At 39.3% G+C, this 21,944-nt stretch overlaps 1 long non-coding RNA gene across 1 annotated transcript in view; it reads right to left on the bottom strand.

Annotated features, from left to right (window-relative positions):
• Nucleotides 1–5,144: 5,144 nt before the first annotated feature.
• LOC114134040 (uncharacterized) overlaps nucleotides 5,145–21,944 on the bottom strand; it is a 29,963-nt gene continuing 13,163 nt past the window's right edge. The window contains exons 3-4 of the long non-coding RNA XR_003593333.1: nucleotides 6,842–6,992; nucleotides 5,145–6,758 (exon numbers count right to left, since the gene is read on the bottom strand). This is a non-coding gene — a long non-coding RNA (uncharacterized LOC114134040). The remainder of the gene's footprint in view (nucleotides 6,759–6,841; nucleotides 6,993–21,944) is intronic.

Raw genomic sequence — 21,944 nt, 5'->3', positions numbered from 1 at the left:
TTTTCTGAATCCTGGCTTGTTTCGACGGATCTCGTTTTTCTTTTATATTAATAATTAATGCACCTTTTTTCATAGACGTTCATTCGATTAATGGTTTCTGTTGATATATTTTCACACGTTAGCTTAGTAATAGTTTTCCATTTCAAAATGTTTTATCTTTTAAAGAGTCGACTGTTTTTGTTCAGAGTGCTGATGTCACGGCTTTACATGTTTCTCTCACCAGTCTTAATTATTTCCAGGTATGTTATCGATTATCGGCCTTTGGGTTGAGAAAACTCTCGGTTATTGGTATCAGGTTTTAAAAAAAAGAAAGTAATCGTTATCCGTGGTATAAATCAAGTCAGTGATTTGATCAGATCAAACATCAAGATGGAGAAACTTTGGTTTGGATTTTAAAGCCAGCCAGGTCAAACTTTTGTAAATATTCTAATTCAATTCAAAAATACTTTATTAGTCCCAAAGGAAAATTCATAATAATTGATTACTAATAATAATGAGCCCCTGTTAGATGAATATGGTGGCAAAAACAACTTGTGGAAACCATGGGTTCAATGTTCCCGTCCATCATGGCGCCTCCACGTGATTCGGTGACGTTTATTCTGACAAAGGTCAAAGAAGCTTGAAGTCAATAATTATTTAAAGCTGATATTTTACTTATAACGACATAAGTTAAAAAAATCTGTAAGTTCAACTAGAAGTTTTTAATATTAAGGAATTATTTACATAAAACAAGCTCCTGCATGTTGCTGAGAACTTCCTTTTAAATTATTTTTGTCTTATTTCAATGTTTTAAAATATTTTCACTAGAAACTAGGCAATAATACTTGGTATGATTTTGGTATGAATGTTGTTTTTGGTGATGTTTTGAAGGGATTCTGTCATTTTGAACAAATTTCTTCGAGGTTAAATAAAAACCAAGAAGTTGCCGACCTTGCAGTCCAGTTTTCGCACCTTTTCCTCTAAAATGTGCGGCACCAACCGAACCCGTCCAATATCCAGAGCTCTGTGTTTATTTTCTGCATTCTAGACAACAGAAAGAGCACAACTGCTGAAGTAGGCCTCCTGCTCAGGAGACTGTCAATGCACAGCTGTCAAAGTCTCCATAAAGCCCCATATCCATAATAGACAAAGCCCTCATCAAGCCTCGGCTTCATCTGGGCTCCCAGATGCCCCATCACCGGGGGCAAATTCCATCCAGGACCGCGCGGCGCACCACGCAGCCAGATGTGAGCTGGCAACATGGCCGTGGGGTCAACACATGGCAAAGGTAGGCCCAATAAATGAATTATACTCTGATTATCATAAATGTGGCATCTGAGAGCGTTGCCGTCGCTGGGGTTGGGAACGGCGAGGCGCGTCGGAGCAGCTGCGGCGGCGCCGGCTTTTCAAACACGCAGAGGAAAACAACGAGCGTGACGTCAGGCCGGATGTACGAGGCCGTCATGAGCAGAGGTGATCAACACTGTGAATGTAAATCCATTAACAAACCGTTATGGTTTTAGTAAATATCTGTCTCTTCCATCATATAGAACATTTTTAACATTTAGTCTCCAGGATTTCACAGTTTTTTTTGTAATCAAAACCAAAGATTTCGTGGTGCTAATATAGAAATATTTGCGCTTATGTGAGACGGTAAGTGTGACTTTTTGTTACTTGCAGTTTCACTTATAACGTTTCATCAAAATTAGGAAATTATTGACTTAAAACAAATGTTTGCAAGGAATGTTGTAATATTTGCGTTTTGTACGACAGTAAATGAGACTTCTTCACTTGAAAGTGAAGCAAAGGAAGCAGTGGAGTAGAAATAAGAAACACTGCCACCTGCAGGTGGGAGTTAGCATCACTTAATGTTTTTCACAATTTTTGCAGAAAACTTGCAATAGACTCAAAATGACACATTAGCACAAAACATTTCTGCTGAGATGGTGGAAATAAGAACTTCAGCAGATAAAATCTGCTTGGATTTGATAACATTTAATCACACAACTGTCATGTTCAAGGATCTACTGTGGAGTCTGGAACGCCGAATAAGGAGCTGCGGCGGTCTGGATGTGATTTACACGTTCAAACTTTTCACAAGAAGAAATTACAGGGTGTAACACGATGGAGCCAAAGCGTATTTAGGATTCTCAGAATGGTTCCCTGCCATATGCCCTGCATTTGTACACAATTCCACAATGTTCTAGGTCGCTCTCGCAAACATATTCTGTTTCGTCACATGCCAAAAAGACCTTTCTCCATCCCCCGACTCATCCCTCCTTCTCTCTGGTTTGACAAGTTCGCACGCGGTAGCTGGCTGCCCCGGCTCCCCGTCTTCCCCTCTAAAATGCCATGCCAACTTCAGAGGACCCAGGTGTATGGGTGCGTTATCAATTCCACTAACAAGCGTGCTTACTGGGATCACAGGACGCGTTGTGGCTCGCTTTTAAGCCCCCGTCTGTAGCCAAGGCTGACCTGAATTGGAGACACGCGGCCCCCCGTGATAGCAGCCAACCTCTGATGGGCAGTCCCTCTCAGACTTGGCCGGCGCTCCGCCTGGGAAGGCGGAGGAGGGGGAGAGGGAAACTCTTTGAAATGCTGAGGTTCCATGAAGAATTGAGAAGCGGGACAGAATCAAAGGCTTCTGATATAGGAGGAAAAAAAACGAATCAAGACGTGAAGGCAGGGCAGAAAAAAAGAGGATTCAAATGTACACACACGGATCACATGTTCAATATGAACAAAGAGACACCGATAGGGAAATCAAACTTCTGTAAGGGAAATGGAAACCTTAAAGAAACACACACCTCAGCAGCATATATTTATATTATTTATATTTCCAGCTGGTAGCTTTAACTTAAGCTATAAAACACAAATATTCTTATGAATTATTGAACATAAGTTTAGGGTGTTTTCATACCTGATGGACTCAGTTTGATTCGGGGGAAAAACGCAACATTTGTTACATTTTCAGCTGCTGCGGTTCAAACCAACCAAACCCTTTGAGCAACCTGTTCCCCTCCTGGCCTGTGGGGGCGCTGCACCAAAAACCACTGAAGGAAACAACACAAAAACTTCACTGAGCACAACTTCCTTCTTCATGAAATATAAACAAAAATGGAGTGGCGTCAAATTTTAGCAGTTGGAGGATTTCTCTTGTCTTTGGCTAAAAACCACGACTCATTTCCTCTGGGTTTGTTTTGGTTGCATTTACCCAGAATGCCCTGCGCTGTAGTCCACTTCCTGCTTTTGGAGCGGTCTCCGATCAAAGTTCACTTCAACCAAACCAGATCGAAGGTTGTAGGTGGAATACGGATTTCAAACACCGCTCAGAGGCCAGCAAATAAATACTAAATTATACAAACCTTAAACTAATTTACCAAAAGTCAGATTAGAGAAAAAGCAAAACCGTTGATCCAAAACCTTCCAGAACGCCACAGAGACTGGAAAACAGCGACTTACCTTGGTCTGATTGTTTATCTTCACTTCAAGTAATTTATGTTCCAATAGCGTTCTGCTTGCTTTATGTAGCTCTAAAGGGAAAAGGTACTGGTCTCTTACTGGTTCATCTGGATGGTTCGTCTGGATGGTCTCTTACTGGTTCATCTGGATGGTTCTTGTGGATGGTCTCTTAGTGGTTCTGGATTCTTCTGGATGTCCAGAACTTCCTCACCTTGGATTCTGAATCAGGTGACCATTTGAAAGCTTTCTGAACTCCTAAATGACCCAAAATTAATTAAAATCATAAAGAAAATTCACATTGTTAGAATCCCAGGACAGACTGCAGGTTTTTGACTTAAGAATATTTTTAAAGACCTGAACGAAAGCAGCCTCTGTATGCTAAACGTGGAACCTGTGTTTTTTCGTTTTTGTTCGTTTTTTTAGCACACAGCCAAATACACAATAGCAGACGTCCATGTTTGATAGAAAGAAAATGAATGCATGTGTTGGAAATGGCTCTCTCTCTCGGCTCCTGCTGCTGCTTGTATTGGTGGTGATGGTGGCAGCTGAAGGCCATTATGTCCAGGTGGCCTAGAGGATGCAAGGGCTTTGCTGAGAGCTATACACTACACACACACACACACACACACCCTCAGAAAGCTTCACAGCTGCTAAGGCCTGATGCATGTCAATTAGGACGGCGGAGGATGTACAGGGACACATGGACATTCATGCAGCACATGTATAATGCATCACAGGTTGGATGGATTAAATATATATATTTATATTTTTAAGAACCCGTTCAAACACCTGAGCTTTGCTTTGATGGTTTCAATTACCGTTTGTTTGGGTTGAAAGAGACGAATATTAGAAAATCAGTGTTTAGGTATGGTTACTATAGTGACAGTGTGAAAGTAAAACTGTCAACTTGTTTCCAATGACAGTTTAACGTTTTGCAAATACATTTTGAAAAAAAGAAAAAGACATTGAAATTAGTTTATTTTGCAAAATAAGCCAATTTCTTATCATCCATGAAGAAGACAACAGGAAGTGGTAGGAGGATGGCAGGGTTTTAAGGACTTATAATGTGAACAATGTCTGATTTGAATCAAGTTTTTTGTTTAATAAAAATAAAGCAATTGTACAATTGTGATTTTTTTTTAAATTAGCTGAAAATGGACAAATTTTTGCTCTCATTTGTAATGGAAATGCAGCTGGACAACAACAAAAGGAGGCATAAAGTTTAACGGAGGAAGTCAAGTTGGTTACAGAGAATTTTTAAACTGTATCTATTATTACCTCTTATTAGGGCGGAGGTAAGAAATAAAATGCAATGTCGAGAATAAAGTCAATATATTATGAATAAAGTAAAAATATTACAGGAATTAGGTTGTACGGAAAATAGTCAAACACTTGGAAAAAACACAGTAGTGCAACAATAAGGTCGACAAAATACGAAAATAAAGATGTTATCATAATAACGTCGTAATATTAGGTGAATGAAGTAGTAATTTTATTAGGAACTTTTAAAATGAGGAATGTTGAGCATCTTGTAAAGTTATACTTTATCAATTTTTCAAAAATAAGGAAATATATTGAAAGAAAGAACCGCTCTATCGAAGCTCTTCTCATTAAAATAACTATTACTAAATATTATGAATTTATTCTTGTAATTTAAAAATATCTTTGTTGTTACTTTACACAAAAGTCTAAGAAAGAAAACTTTTTATCTGATTTATACATTTTGTTTGGAAAAATATGAAATACAAATAAACAGATGCTATGCTATTGCTAACTTTTGAGCCCCTAAATTTCTAAATTTTTGCTCAAAATGAAATAAATCATACCAGAATCATTAAACATGTGTTATTAATCCAACTTACAAAGCCATTAAATCACTTCTGTTTACTAAATTAATCTCAAAATGCAAAAATCTTTAAGGTCAAAACAAGTCAGAGGCGATCTGCAGGAGCCGGGACATTATGCTAATTACTCTTATGAAAATTGCATGTTGCGGGGTGAAAGGTCGCCAGAGCCGGATTCCGTTTTCATGTTTTGTTTCACTCCAGCCAAGCTGTGGGTGTCGGAGTGTGAGGCGCCGCTTGCTATTGGCTCTGACAGCCGCGGTGTAATTGGCTCACCAAGGTGTTTCAGGAACCGCCTGAGTGACACCTCCCCAGAAAATCCTGACATCGGAGGTGGATGAGGATACACCCGCGTTCCAGTGCCAACGGCGCTAACCTTGCAGGAAAACCAAATGAAAAACAGGGAAATGTGGAGACGACCAACTTTATCTGAAGTGTTTGCATCTGGTGTGTTTAACTCCTTTGACCCAGAAAATTAAACGGAAAATGTTTTACTCGCCATTACACCTACAAATACTGGAACATTTCCACTGTTTTCAAAGCAGTTATTTACTTTTAAAAGCATTTTGTGACAATAAAATATACTGTAGCCAAGCTACTCTTTAAAACACTTCTGCTAACCCGCTAATGCGCTAACACAGGAGCTAATTTTTCACTTAATGCTTAAGCATTTTGCTAACTTTGAAAATGTTTGTCACACTTAAGTTAACTTTTCCTGATGAATCCTAAAGCACTTATTTACTTTTTGTTTTGTAAACTTTTGAGTCTTTGACAGATGGTTGAATTTAGCGCTTTATCATTAGCTTCTGCTGAATAATATGTTACTATAGCACGCTAGCATTAGCAGAACTAATGTTTACGATTAGTCCTCTAACTTCTAGTTAGCAGCGTCCACCAGTGCAAATATGGATGATGACTGGAATATATTTGTAAATTGGACACAGGATGTTTTATTGATTAGAAACAACGCTGGTCTAACTGTGCTAACACAGCAGCTAGCATTGCTAATGTGAACAAATAATGCCCTATTCCAACAGAGTATTAAGCTAATGCTAAAGCGCTAAATTCAACCATGTGTCAAAGACACAAAAGTTTACTAAACAGTAAAGTAAATTGGTGCTTTACAATTTATCAGGAAAAGTACATTTAGTGCTAATGGAGCTAAATATTTTATTATTCATTGATTCCTGAGTTCAGCTTTCCAAATGTAACGGAAAGCTCAGAAATGCTCATTCTTGTTGTGTGCCTTGTATTCGTCTGTTTCTTTCATGCTTTTGTCAAATACAAAATGAATAATTAGCAACCAGCCTGAAAACAGTAACTCTTTCTTTCGAGATTTACTTGCCTTTTTACTCCTCTTCTCTTAGTTTCCTGCCACCTCCACCTTCTTCTCCTCTTTTTTGCTCCTGGCATTGCTGATGGAGAAGAGGATCAACCAGCGCCGTTTTCTTCCTCAGGACTGTCCTCCTCATGCTGAACACAGATGGTTATTATGGAGCTGCACATAAATTGATTATGTTGGAAATTAACTGTTGCTGTCAAAGGCAGCCGCCAACCTGTCCCAGTGTGTCCCTGTGCCCGCTGATGCATAGGATCCAGCTGATGGACCAGATGTTTGCACAGTGCGCCTCTCTTTTTAAGGTCAGCACAAAAGTGGTATGGGGCCTCTCTGATCTCTGTGTCTTTGTACTTTCCGTCGGTGTCCTCCTGACATTTTGAGAGTAAAATGGATGTTTTTCAACATTTTGATTGGATAATGTTGCTATTATGTGATTCATTTCAACACAACTGTATTTCACTAACATGCAGAGAAATTTTCTTAGGGAAGAGAGCTCTTTGTCTAGCAGGTTTTAGAGATGATGCAAAATTCTGATTTCTTTGTACTTCCATTTATGTCTCAACCGTTTCTTAGTAATAATTTAATGTTTTTTTTGTGTCTGGAAAACGAGCCATTTCAAAACCCTCTGGAATGTAACGTTACCTAGCAACCACAGTGGAACTCCATCCGTTACCTAGCAACCGCAGCTGAGCTCCAGCACGTTTGGACAGCTGGTTTTATCACTGGATGTGCTGTAAAATGGCTGCTGGAAGAGACAAGTGTTTTGTTGTTGACTTATTATAATTAGTCAGACATCACATTTTAAAAATTAAACACATGAAACTAGATTTTTTTTATTTTATTTTTTAAAAAAAAAACAAGATTTCAGTTTAAAAGAAAACATACTTTTTAAAATTTCTTATATTTTCAGGTAATTTACTCCTAAAAATATTCTTGTTGGTTGTGCAGGAGGCTCCACTTCTACTTTTCAAAGATTTCGGGTTGTATAATTGTGCATCTGTTTTCAGCCATTTTTGCATGTTGAGTTTGGGGGCGTGGCCAGCAGCAGCTTATCTGGATTTCAAGTGACAGACACTCAAACAGCTCATTTTAAAGACTAAAATCTGATCATCCAAAAATGTAATGAACATGTTTTGTTTAGCTCATAAACCCATTCAAGGAAGCATAACAGGTCAGCTTTAATCTTTTACAGAGGTTGGACGCATTTGTGCCAAAAGAGGTTGTAGTTTCCCAGAACACCAGGAGTCTCCAAACATTTTCCCTGACTCGTCTTCCAGCAGACCGTTTCAGGTTGGTGCTGCTGACTGTGAAGGGAAACTCCAGGCCGCGGCCTCGAGAGACGGCAAACACAATGCCAAACTCAGCAGAAAGTCAGGTCCTACGAGTGTTCCTACATCGTTTTCCAGGCCTGACCTTGATTCCAGGCCCATTCCTGCATGTTTTCGTACGCATGGCAGCGTTCGCCTGGCTGCCAAACTCCGAGCCAAACAGGGAAGAGAAGCCCCCTGTGATTCACACACACCAGCCAACAGACACATGAGTAAACACACACCAACACGGGCCAAGTCCCGTCACGAAGGTTAACGTGCGCCGCAAAGAGAAGCTCAGCACAGTTTCATAAAAATCTAAAAACAAGAAAAATGAAGAATTTTACTTCTTTTGTTTGAGTTGCAACCTCTCTGACCTTAAATATTCTGGATTTGGTAAACGTTGGCAAATGTCTGCATTGTCCAGGGAACAAACCTGGAGTTGACCGTTTCAGTAATATCAAAGAGCTGATGGAAAAATTTCAAAATAGTGAGCCACATCATCTCTAACTTTAAGAAGGCATGTTTTATAGCTGCTTATTTCATAATTCTTAAAGAGAAAATGCTTCAATTGCAGATATTTTAGAAGTGATTTATTAAAAATGTTAAAAAATAAACAACTCCAACTAATCATATTTCATGTGTAGTTGTTAATGCGTCCTTTAAAAATGCTTCTAACTACCTATTTTAACAGATTCCCCAACATGCCAGATTTTCTTTTTCATATTTTAGGTATGTGCTATGAAGTTATCTGCAAATTGGGAAGCGATATGCAAATAATTTTGACCGAAAAATCTGCGACCTTTCCTGAGTTCTGATGAATGTAAACGTTTTCATCACAGTAAAGCAAAATTCAATACGGATTCAGATGAAATGAAAGTCAATCCAGACCACAGAACCGAACCTATAAAATGGAAAATATTATAGAAAGTGAAAATTACAAATCTGATAATGCAAAGCTTTTCTATCAAGCTACACAATAGCCGATTGGTAGAGGCCTGCAGGAGAAGGCAAAGTTTTGTAGACGTACGATTAATTTAAATATCCAAACTATCAACAAGTAATATAAAAACAGAGAGAAGGTGTTAGCATTAGCATTAGCTTCCTCTCCCAAAGATCCTGTCTACAGTGAGAAGCTTGTTTTCAAAATGTTGGTCACTATCAAAAATCAAAAGAAGTTGCTTAAATGTCACAAGTTAATTCTTCGCAGCTTCTGGAAAACTCATATTTGTTGAATCAAATGTTCAGTTTTGCAATTCTAGCCCTCATCTTCCTCATCATAAAAACAAAACCAAAAAACTAACATATGGGCAGGTTCTGCATAGATCTGCAGTTCGACTTTGATCTATTTCCAAAGTCTACACTTTAAGGATCGCCATAATTAAGCATCCAGTTGTTTAAAAACAAACAGAAAGGCTACATATTTCCTAATGTTAAATATTTAGTCTCTTCCTAAGATTCATGTTAAAAACTAAATTCTGCAGTTTTTTATCTTGATGGATGTAAATTTAATCTCACAAAATGAAGAAAGTAAAACACAAATACATTGTTCTGTGCTTAATTTATGTTATTTTGCGATATTAACAATTCTCTCAAGCTTTAGAATGGATTATTTCACATATATTTATAGCCCAGTAAAGATACAGAACAGTAATGTATGAATTGCTTTGTTACCTTTGCAAATCAGAGTATTGATACATTAGAGAGGGGTTGGTTTTAAACAGTGTGCTGGTCAGCGAGGCGCTGAATCCTCGCTCAGGCCAGAGAGGCATAGTGACATGAATATGAATGTCAGCAGGTGATAAACAGAGTGGATTTCTAGGACGTGTGAGTGTTTGCGACACGTACCCCTCACACCCCAGATGTAGGCGAGCTGGGGAGGCTGCCACTCAGCCCGACAGCATCTGAGCAGCTAGCAGCAGTAATTGGCTACAACAGCCTGTATGGAGGAACGAGCTGCACAGTAAAATAAATATAGAAAGATGCATACAGCAAACACAGAAAGTGTTTTTGTTATTTTGTATATTAGCTGGAAATTAGGTGTTTTTATCCAAATGTCCAAGTTTTATCCAAGGTGGATGTTGATCTGAAAATAGTGCATTTTTTCTTTAAAGAAGGACATGCTAGATTTCCTTATGAATGAATAACTCAATTCAAATCAAATATACTTTATTTCTTATTTACTTTACTTATTACGGCAAGTTTTTGTACTTCAAAACAGCCCAAGCGTTAATAAATAAATAAATAAAAATAGATCACCCAGCCGTTTCTTGGCAATAAGGTCGAGTTTTTGGGGTCTGGAAAACGAGACGCTTCAAAAACCTCCAGAATGTAACGCCACGAATCCGCAGGCACTGCCTCGTTACCTAGCAACCACAGTGAAACTCCACTCGCTACCTAGCAACCAAAGTGGAGCTTTGTGCGCTGTACAATGGCTGCTGGAAAAGATTATTGTTTTGTTGTAAAGTTACCATCCAGAAACCATTTGCTGCGTTCTTGTTGGTTGTGGATATAACAGGAAAGGTCACATCACCAGTTTGGTAACATTTCATATATTTAAAAATAAAACCTAATCAACTGATTAGTTGATTTCAACTGATATGAAAGCGTTATACGTTTTTCAGTCGTACTGACCACCTCAGCTTTTACTTGAGTAAAAATATGCTTTGGATACTCTACACACCCCTGGTAGACACTACCTTGCCTTTCAAAATTACATTGAAGTTTACATTCTTAATGTGACAACATTGGAAAACGTTCCTCATTTTGTAACTATGTGACAAAGAAATGCGCATGCTACTTGTTTGCATTCGCAGTATTGTGTGTTTTCATGTTGGTGTGTCCTGAGGAGTTAGCAGGTATTTTCCAATGACCGCTCTGTCAGTTCCTCATTGTTCTGGGAAGCTGTTTTCCACTTTGCACGATTAACAACATTATCTGTACCCAGACATGCAGCCAGCTAAGCCCTGGGCCATTGTGTTCCTGTCAGGGGTGAGCGCTCTGGGCGCTGCGTGTCACGTTCGACCCCTCGCAGGAGGGACAGGCTTGGCTAAGCCCAGGTGGACCGTGCTGGCATTTAGGCGCCGTCCGCCACGGGAGGGAATGGGTAAATAGGAGGCAGAGTCGTGGGGAAGTGGCCTACGCAGCAGGCGAGAGGCAGAGAGCAGGTCCATTTGCCCTGCCTCAGCCCCGGTTCAGGGGTGTTTAGGGGATGGGCTGGGGTCCCTCAGGGGCCACCTTCACGAGCCCCGCGCATCCGCCTCCATCTGGTCTGAGAGGACAGCAGCTGTGACAAGTTTGCTTTTAGAAGTTGCCTCACAGTTTGGAGTTCACTGCGCTCACCTCTGAATCATTTCTGAACTTTAATGTGTTGTGATGCTTTGCAAAATGTCAAACGTGGAACAGATGTTGGCACCGGCTTTTTGGAGGAGTGGATACACCAACAACTTAAACCCCTCAGAAACACTACATTTAAATGTGACCCACCCTGCTTCCTTTAACAGGTTTATACAAAACATGTTCATAACATTTTGTGCATAACATTATTCTTAGATAATGAGATGTTAGTCTGCTCAGTTCACAATCAGCTGTTTTAGGGCGTCTTGTCACTTTAAATCCAAATAATTTGATGCTGGCCACGCCCCCCCAACTCAACGTTTATACTCACACATGAAAATAGCTGCAAACAGATTCATGATAACATAACTGTACGTCTTTGAAAAGCAGAAGTGGAGCCTCCAGCATAACCAACAAGAATGCAGCAAGTGGTTTCTGAATGGTAACATGACCAAACATGTTTGGTCATGTTACTTTGGTTGCTAGGTAACAGGCGGAACTCTGCTGGGGTTGCTAGGTAACGGGCTGGGTTTCTGTGGTGTTGCTAGGGGAGGAGCCTGCTGATTTGTGACGTTATATTTGGGAGTTTTTTTTTTTGAAAAGTCTCATTTTGAAACTTTCTAATCATTTGCTTTTATTTAGTCTTTTTATGCATTTCTGCTGGTTTAAAATATTTGCACACATTGTTGAGCCTGCTTATTGTGAATCATCAAAGAGCAGTGAAACACAAAATACGGCTTGTTTTGTATTTGCTACCTTAAATATGGATGAAACTCAATTTAATAAACTTAGCAGGGAGGAATAACCTCCCATATGAGACTGTTGGGTAACTTTACGTGTTTTGCAATTAGATCATGAGGTCTGCTGTGAAGTAAATGTCGTATTAACATACCATTGACAGACCTTGTGAAGCGACACCCTCCGTCTCTGTTTCTCCTTCCTCCCAGCCTCCGTTAGCGCCGACCCTCTGGCCTCTCTTCTGATGAACTAAATGCATCGCCCCGGTTCCGTTCTCGTCCTCCACTGCTCTTTACCTCTCTTTCCTACGCCGCATAATTGACTCAGTTGCAGCCTTTGTGATATAATAGCTAGTTTACCTGGCAGGATGACATTTCACAGGCTCTGAGCCGCCATAAGGCTAATTGTTCTAGAGCGAGAAGCGGAGAGCGGAGTGTGCATGTGCAGCTGATGATAAGGAGAGAACGGTCGCTCCATTTATGCTGCTTAGGCCAAGGCAGGGTTAGAAGTGACATTTATCTCACTAAGCCTCAGACCCAGCCATGGCCTAGCGTAGACTTCAGGTTTTCTGTCTTTCCTTTAATCTCTTCTCCTATTAGCTCATGTAAAAATGTAGTTTTCCAACTTTTTGCTAACTGTTGAACTGGTTAAAGCAGGGGTGCCCAAAGTGGGTCCTGGAGGCCCGGCTTCCTGCATGTTTTAGTTCTCCCCCTGCTGGAAGTCACAACCTTTTCAGCAGGTCAATGTTCTTCTTAGGCCTCTAACAAGCCATCATTTGATCCAGGTGCATTAAACCAGGGAGAGAACTAAAACATGCAGGATGCCGGCCCTCCAGGACCCACTTTGGGCACCCCTGTGTTAAAGGGAACCTATTATGGAAAATTCATATTTTGCATGTTTTTGGAAAAAGTGCATCCAGCCATTTTTGAGTAGTATGATGTAAAATGTACTTTTATTTTAGCTTTCCATCATGTTAAATGTCATTCTCTCATCAAAAACATATTTGCAGTGTTGCCTTGATTCTTTCAAGCCCCACTTTTGAGATGCAGCTACTCCCCTACTCAGCTCCTTCAGACTAGCCTGCAGTAATTAGCAAACACCTGGTGAAACTGCTGAGCTCATATAGGTTATATATACGGATATATACGGTTATCTGTTGTGTTTGTTGTGGAGCTCTTTGGTCAGCTGAGACTTTTGTAATTGTGCTATATAAATAAACCGACTTGATATGAAAACATTTTTATAACAACTGAAGGTAACATGGCTACTTTATTGTGCAGGAAAATACATATGCTGTCCCTTTTAATGTTTTTGGTGTCTGGAAAATGAGTCATTTCAAAAACCTGCCCGTTATCTAGCAACCCAAACTGAGTTCCAGCACATTTGGTCAGCTGGTTTTACCATGGTATGAGCTGTACAATGGCTGCTGGAAAAGACAATGTTTTGTTGATGACTTGCCATTCCGAAACTACTTGCTGCATTGTTGTTGGTTGCACAGGAGGCTCCACTTCTACTTTTTGAAGATGTACGGTTGTATAATTGCGCACCTGTTTGCAGCCATTTTTACTTTTGAATGTAAATGTTGAGTTGGGGGCGTGGCCAGAAGCATCTTATTTGGATTTAATGTGACAGGACTGAGCAGACTGAAATCTATTTAAGAATGATTTGTGCAAAAAAACAATGTAATAAACATGTTTTGTATAAACCATAGATCTATCCTAACCTTTAAGTCAAATGGTCGACTTGCGCTGGACATCTCTGGGCCTTCATCAAGTCAGTGGATCTTTTATTACCATGATTGAACAAGGAGAGAAGGCATAAATATCTGTATATGGAGAGGAAAGGCAGGTGGTTTGTGGTGATGTAATCCAAAGTGTTGTTTCTGGTTGCTCAGTGCCGTTTGCCCCGTCCATCTGTCATTTTAAAAATGAATATATGGCTGCGTCCATTTGTTCAAGCAAATGTCACCCACCAAATAAGGAACTGCTGCTTTAACGAACATCACAGCACAAATCACAGCAGCGAAAAAACAAAGACAGGCGTCTCTGTTTTCAGTTTAAATAACTAGTAGAGATAAGAGGATAGATATTAGCCTTTAAAACAAAGCTTTGCTTTGATTAAGTCATATTACATATATATATATATATATATATATATATATCTACAGTATATATACTGTAGATATATGCATAAAAAACCTCTTCTCACCAATGGTTTTAATAGAATTGTATTGAGAAAACTGTTGCACATGGGAAGTATTTGAGCGATGGTTATCCAGTTCATTTCATTTTGGGATATTTTTTGCTCTTAATGTGGAGAAAGGATCAGATTAAAGAGCAAACATTTTTAGCTATTTTACTTTGCTTTAGCATTAGCTTCTGCTAAATACAGTAGAATACCAATATTTGTTAATTTAATTAATTATAAAGCTCTTTGTAAACCAAAGGCAACTAGAATAATGTACGGTTTTGGTTTATGATTAGTGCAGTAGGGTCAGCGCTGCACTAAAAAAAAAAAACACCAACACCAATCAATTATGCAAACTTTCATCGTCAATGCTTAAAGTTTGGGGCTGGTATTTTGGGAAGACTAGTTTTGTTTGATCTACATTAAAAACACAAGGTTGGTGTTTAGTTTGCGTTTGGACTGACAGTGTCAGGCGTTTGATGAATGTTTCAATCGCAAGCAGCCGATGTTCTATTCCTGTTTTCTCTTGCAAGCTTCACTCCGGTTCATAACAAGAGTTCATCTGACACCAACAGAGCTGACATGTAGTCGCTTAACTCTGACAATCCTCTTTTTTTATGCAGACTGAGAACATGCTCAGAGAACAGAAACCTGTCACTGACGGGCTTTGTATCGATTCTGTCTGTCAGTAACCCAGCCCCGACTGAAGGTTAAGATGGAGGGACAAATACAGAGAGCAGAGCTCAGGAGTGCAACAAGATACATTTCATAATAACCACATACTGCTATTGATTCCAGATTCAAATGGGAGGCATTGATATGATTGAACAGTCATTACGCTGTTGCTCTCAGCATCTTTAATATGATCAGACTAAAAGCATGGCTAATGTTATTGAGCTTCAGATTTTGCTTTGATAGAAAACTGACTGTCGTTTGTATAAAATTGAGCACAAGAAACTTCTTTTAGTTTTATTTTAGCCATTACAGATTGAAGTTATTAACAAGTATGTGTAAATAATAGAATCTTTTTGCATAATTACTTAAAAAAATATTTGTACATAATCAGTTCGATTGGTGACCAAAACTGCAACATTTGTTACATTTCAGCTGCTGTGGTTCTTTCTCTCTACACCGAGTGAAACCAACCAAACCGTTCCTCTCCTTGCCTGTGGGGGCGCTGCACCAAGAACCACTGAAGGAACACATGAAAACCTCTGAAGAAGAGTGCAACAAAAATGGAGTAGAGTCATATTTTAGCAGGTGTAGTACTCCTCTTTTGTCTTTGACTAAAGACCACGAGCCATTTCTTCTGCTAACACTAGCCTAGAGCATTTGTTTTGGTTGTATTTACCCAGAATGCCCTGCACTGTAGTCCACTTCCTGCTTTTGGAGCGAGCTCCAGTCTGCTTGGCGTTCACAAATGTGAATGTGTGCATATGAATGCATATGAATATGAATGCGTAATTCGCATTCAAACCGAACCAGTCACTTAAACCTGAAATGGACAATTGAACAATATCCATTTTTATGCTTTTATTATCAAGTTTTTGTACAAAATATTCACTTATTACTTAGTATGTAGTGTCTGGTAATAAGTGGAATGAAGAGAGAAATAGTTACTGACTGCACATTAGTGGTCATAGCTGTATCGAAATTAGTTTATCTTACAAAACTAATGGAAACACTTTTTTCACATCAGATAAGTCACACGGTCAACAGCCGGATGCTGCCAAGATTGTGCCATGTTTTTGTTTTTTACATCTTGTTGTTCATGATGTGACTCGTGCTGTGAAAAAAGTGCTTCCATTGCAATTTTGAGAAACAAACCAATTCAATACAACCAATAAAACCTTTGATCAAAAAACAAGTTTTTTCTAAATTTATGCATTTTTATTAAGCAAATTTATTTTTGAAATATGAAATTGTGCAATTATACAGTCAATGAAAACACTTTTTCGCCCCACGAGTCATGTGACCAACAGCAGGATATGACTACTGGTGGAAAAGTCGGAGAAGATGACAGGAAGTGGTCGGAGGATGATGGCGTGGAATGCTTTTTAATGATTTATCATGTGAACAAACATATTCCTGTATTTCTTATTCAGTGGAAAAACCGCAATTGCGAAATTCTGTTTTTTCGACATCAACAGAAAGGCACCAAAGTTTTGCGCACATTTCAAATGGAAACAGCTTGTGTGTCACAGCAGTTACACAAATACTGCTCTTGAAAAACATTCCCATTTGTCTCATAAGAAATTGATCACAATGATTAACAATATAAGTGCCCACCCCTATTGCTAGGTAGCGGGTGGAATTCCCCTGCGGTTGCTAGGTAGCGGGTGGAATTCCGCTGCGGTTGCTAGGTAGCGGGTGGAATTCCCCTGCGGTTGCTAGGTAACGGCGCAGTGCCTGGTGATTTGTGACGTTAGATTCAGAGGGGTTTTCAAACGGCTCATTTTCCAACTTCAGCGACTTTATAGTGATTTGTTTTGATTTTGTATTTTTCTTTATGCGTTTCTGCTGGTTTCACTGAAAAACACAAAGTCTTACCAAATATTTTCAGACTAGTGCAAACGTCTTCCTACACTTAAAATAAAACGAACTTATAAGTAACTTTTCAGCAAGACATATGAGCTTTTTAAAGTCAATTACTTAATGTTTCTGAAATGTGCTATATAAATAAACTTGAACTAGTCAAACATTTGAATAAGAAAAGCCCACTTCTGTTTCTGTGATACAGTTTATTAAATATCTGTGCTCAGTAACAATAACTATGTGAAATGAAATGTAATCTGCGACGCAGAAAGAAATGAAATATTTAAACATTGGCAGGTTTGGAGGAGACAAGTTCGCCTGCCTCTGTGTTGAACAGACTGTGGGATGTCACTGGAGCGTCGCTGGGCTTCTTCTCCTCTGTTCCTGTCAAAAAACCCACAGGCCCACCCATCCAAGATGGCCTCTCTTCTTCCCACTTAGAGAAATAGATGGAGTGTTTAAGTGTTTTTGTCGAGTCAAATGGCACCAGGCAGATGACTGCATGCCATTACCATAATTTACCCTGATGCAGGCTGTCAGGGTGTGTGATTAGCAGGTCTGCTTCCTGCCCTGCGGAGCTTCAAGCGGCTTACAGACAGGTGTAGCAATCCACAGTCGCAGCGAGACGCTCGGCGGAGGTTCAGGTTGTTGTTTTAGTTTGACAAAGTTTTGTTTGTTGCCTGCCACAGCTTGTCAGCACTAAACTTAGTATGGTTTTCTGCTCTCTGCTGACAGCTGAGCGGTGCTGAGTGGCACTCGTTCTTCTCTGCGTCTGTCTGTCCATCCCCACCTGTCTCTCTCTGCCAAAGCTTTCAGGAGCTTCCCGCACAAATCTGTCAGGCAGATGGGGGGCTGGCTTTTTACATGTCACTTGAGGGACGCCCAGGCAACACAATCTGCGGCCCACAATGCAGCGTGTTTGAACCCTGCGAAATCCAAACAGAGAATCGATGCGGCGACATGCACAGAGCAGATTCTCTGAAGAATGCCTCCATCTCTGCTTGTCTGTGCCTACCTTCTGCCGGGCTCCTTTAGAAGAACTCTGCATCTTTTATTTATCCCTCGAAATAAGGCTGGACTCTGACAAGAGCATAGGCTGCACACAAACACACATACACACGCACAAATGGGCCTCCTTCTGTTACGGAAAAAAAGTCTGCAATTATGGAGAGAGAGGGGAGGGACAGTTGGGATTTGCATATGTCGTTGAGAGAAGAAACTACATCTCCCACAAGGCCCGTCGGTGGAAATGAACCAGCTGTCCATGGTTTGTAGATCAGATCCCATCCTCTTGATTACGAAATCACAGAATAATAAGGACCAAAAAGTTGTGGGCCACGCTGTTTGTTCCTCCTTTGTTGTTCCCTAGAACAGAAGTTATTTTGCTTCCGCTGCCTCCGAGCTGTTCGCCATGTGCCAATGTTTGGTGCACTGTGCTCCACTTGTTCTCCTTCTCACACAGAAAAATCAGAAGGCTCCAGCCCTGCCCCTCCAAAGCTGTCATGTGAACTCCCGCCTTTTGTTTAATTTACATTTTGGAGGCACAGCCCATCAATTCCCCGTCTTCCTGCTGCCCCCTGCCAACACCACACTAACTGGCTCCATCCAAAATGCTCAGTTCAAACTAATTAGTGACATTTGGCCATTTGTGAAACTTTTTCCTCTCCAAACTCAGCTCTGTCAAGCATGGCCCTACAGCTCACAAAGTCATGCAGCCATTTTCATCAGGGTAATGCTTCACAAGCTAGCTGAGACGAAAAGAGATTTATTCTTCTTCTGAAAGTCTGGATTGTAGCGGTCACTACAGGGAGCAAAACGAGCCATTTCTTATATGATGGTGTTTAGTGTTTGGCTCCGTACGCTGCCACCAACTGGAAATCCAATGCAAGTTCACAAAAACAATATTAACACCTTACCGCCTACTTTTGCTGCCATTATACAAAAAAATGTATTTGTTGGTTTTGCTCTGATAGATTTAACAGGAAGGAAGCAATCACAAGGTTTTGGGTTAATTGCATCTTCACATTTAATGAAATAATTGTTTATGGATGCATTGCAGTGTGACGTCACATGTGCAAAATGTTACCTTCCAGGTGCTTACTGGCTAGCCGACAATGACTAGCATTGGCTTTAGCTTTCAAGTTGTCAACCAAAGTTGTTAAAATCTTAAATGTATAGGTGATTTATAAAAAAAAAAACGTTTTGCTAATAATCATCAACAATATGACAACTACATAAAAAGGTCAGGAAAAATAGCTACAGAGAGAAGTTATGTCAGCTATGCTAGCTTGACTTTGACTATCTTAACATGTAGCTGTGTTGCAGAATTAAACTAAACACCAAGCCTGAATTTATAATACTTTTAATGGACTGAATGTTCTCTGCTTTGACTGGGAAATGTTTGCATGTTTTCTTAGTCTTAATACATTAGTGGAGCTGTTGTCAGTCAATTGCTATGGCAACGTTAGTGTGTAGTGCAGCCAACACAAAGCGAAATAAAAGAATACGAGTGGTTTTGAATTAACGCTTTTTCTGCGTTATTTTACCCTTTGCTTTGGCGAACTGCGCTGAAATAATACCTACATCTCAAGGTTTCATTTTACCCGAATTGTTCCAGCGTTGTAAACATGCGTGAAATTTGGACGTGAAGTGTAACATGCAACATATGTAGATCTGCATGTCGCTGTATGAATGGAAGAATATTCTCCTCCCTTAAAGAGCTTTAGGTTTGAATTTACTGTTGCACAAACAAATGATATAAATTTGGACATTTACCCTGTAATTTGGTGAAATTTAACATAACTGGACCAAAGTGTGACTGTTGGATACCAGCAAAATGCTTCCAATATTTTTACATTGATTTAGAGATTTTACTCAGTAAAAATTTAAATAAGTCAGTGGTAAGTTTCAAAGTCTAAAGACTCTGAAAACAGTTGTTAAATACAGATTTTTAGATGAACTTTTTAGACACAAATGAGACTGAAAACAAGAAAAAATATCTAAATGAGGTTATCATAATTTATGCATGAAAATGAATATAAGACTTTATTATCTGCATAATGCAGTGTGAATATAGCTTAATAAAATTACCTTTCACAAGTTTTGCGTCTGTGAACATCTGCTGTTAGCAAATGTAAAGGTTAGCTGTTGTCACTGGGGACGCCTTTCATCATAAAGACGAATAAAAGTAGTTCTCACTAAACATCTGTGGGGTCAAAAATAAACAAATTATGTGACAAGATTACGTAAAGACTGATAATATGAAATATGGACATGAAATATAGACGTGAACTGAGCAGGGATGGAGATAAAATACAAACTATTAAAAACTATGTTTTTTTAAAATACAGGAGCTATGGCATTTCATTTTAGTTGGTTCATAAATTAATATTGCTGCTTATAACAGAAAAACTGTCTTCAGCAGAGGAAGTAAACTCTGGATTGTGTGATTAAAGAGAAGATTCTTTTAGTTTAAGAACAAAACAGGAAGTAAAACATTTATTTACAGTAATATAAAGTAGCAGACACAAAGTGGTGCTAATATTAATACAGATGCGTCTCAGTTAATTAGAATCTCTTTGAAAAGTTCAGTCAAATATTATATAGGTTAATCTCCCAAAGAATTACTTATTTTAAGAAATTATTTCAGATTATTTTAGCTAATAACAGTCAATTAAAAACTCAAAATTTAGCTCATTGGATAATTAAATGATTAAATGGAAATTAAAACAGTAACAAGCCAGCATAAAACAACAAAGAGGTCTGAGTGCAACGCAAACTTTTTCATTTATCGTAATAACTTCTGGAATGATTTATTGTCCAGCAAAATTTGTCAAAACAGGCCTAATTTCACTCATAAATTTATTTTAGTTTTGATGTTTTAGTTAAGAATTGCTACATAAAATCTGAAAAAGTCAAAAAAATTTAATTTCTCACTTAATTTATCCCCAATCCTGTTATCTAAAAATCAGGATTCTGAAACTTTTAAAATCCTCAAGAATAAAATTACTCAAACTACAGCGCAGTAAAAATTACTCCTAACAGAACATTTACTGTGCTAAATGTAATTGAGTAAATGTAACTATTATTATCCAAACTGACCAGAAATGAGCAACATTCAGTTCTTGTAGAGCGATTACTCCGTTTTTTTTCCAGGAATCTATAAAATTTGGAAAGTTTCTGCCAAACTTTCTTGCATTAGGCGAGGCGAGGGCTTCAAAACGAAGACGGTAAGAAAAGGAGGTTTGCAGGTGAAGAGAGGTAAAAAGCTGACAACGTTAATATGGAACCAGAAGACGAGCGCAGCCTGGCAGTCACTCAAATCCTGCACCTGCACTTTGATAAAACAAGCTCTCCAGCGAGCCTCTCTGGCTCTCTTTGTTTCTCCTGCCTTTCCATGTGCTGTGGCTCGGCGCGTTGTCATTTTCTGCAGCTTTTCTCCTCACTCTGCACTCTGTGTGTGCGCTAATTGCGTCCATCCTCTGAGAAAGGGAAGGCAGAACGATGAAGGAACTGAGAACAGACGAGCCAGCTTCTCCGCTGGAGTTACAGACACCTGGTCTGCCTGAAGGGCAAGAAGAAGAAGAAGGTAGACGCTTTCTCCTCCTCTCACTTTCAGTTTGACCTTTCTCCCTCTCTCACTGATGCTCCTCCATCTTAGAGAAAACAGCTGCTGTACAGCTTTCTGCAGAGGCGGCCCGGGTTTCCAGCCCGGCCCAGATCATCCATCAGAGCTCACTGACTGCTGATCTCATGGATGGAAGCTGAACTTTGGAAGTCAATCGCTTCAGAACAGTTTCACTCCAATACAGCCAGAAGTTGTATCACTTAAAGGGCAATTCTGTCATTTATTTCAATAACAAAGATGCAGAAAACTGTCGATTTGAAAAGTCAACAAGACTTTGAAGCGTGTGCTTAAGACTGAAGGAGTTTTCATGATTGTCATTCAGTAAATAATGACACTTTAAACACAAAGTTGCATTAAAACGTTCATTAAAAGTGTTAACTTTACCTTTTTCGGCAAATAATGTTTTAAATGCAAAGTTGCATTAAAAGTGTCATTATTTACTGAATGACACTTCCTAACAAACATTCATGGAGACTCCTTCATGTTTATGACAGTGTTAGGTCAGTTTTGTGCACACCCCTTCAAATAAGGTGTTACTGGAAAGTCTAATTGTCCCGTTGACTCGGTTTGAAAAATGTAAACGTTTGTTA

Source organism: Xiphophorus couchianus, chromosome 19 (genome assembly GCF_001444195.1).
Source record: "Xiphophorus couchianus chromosome 19, X_couchianus-1.0, whole genome shotgun sequence".
NCBI lineage: Eukaryota > Metazoa > Chordata > Actinopteri > Cyprinodontiformes > Poeciliidae > Xiphophorus > Xiphophorus couchianus.
This window is presented reverse-complemented; position numbering and strand designations above follow the sequence as displayed.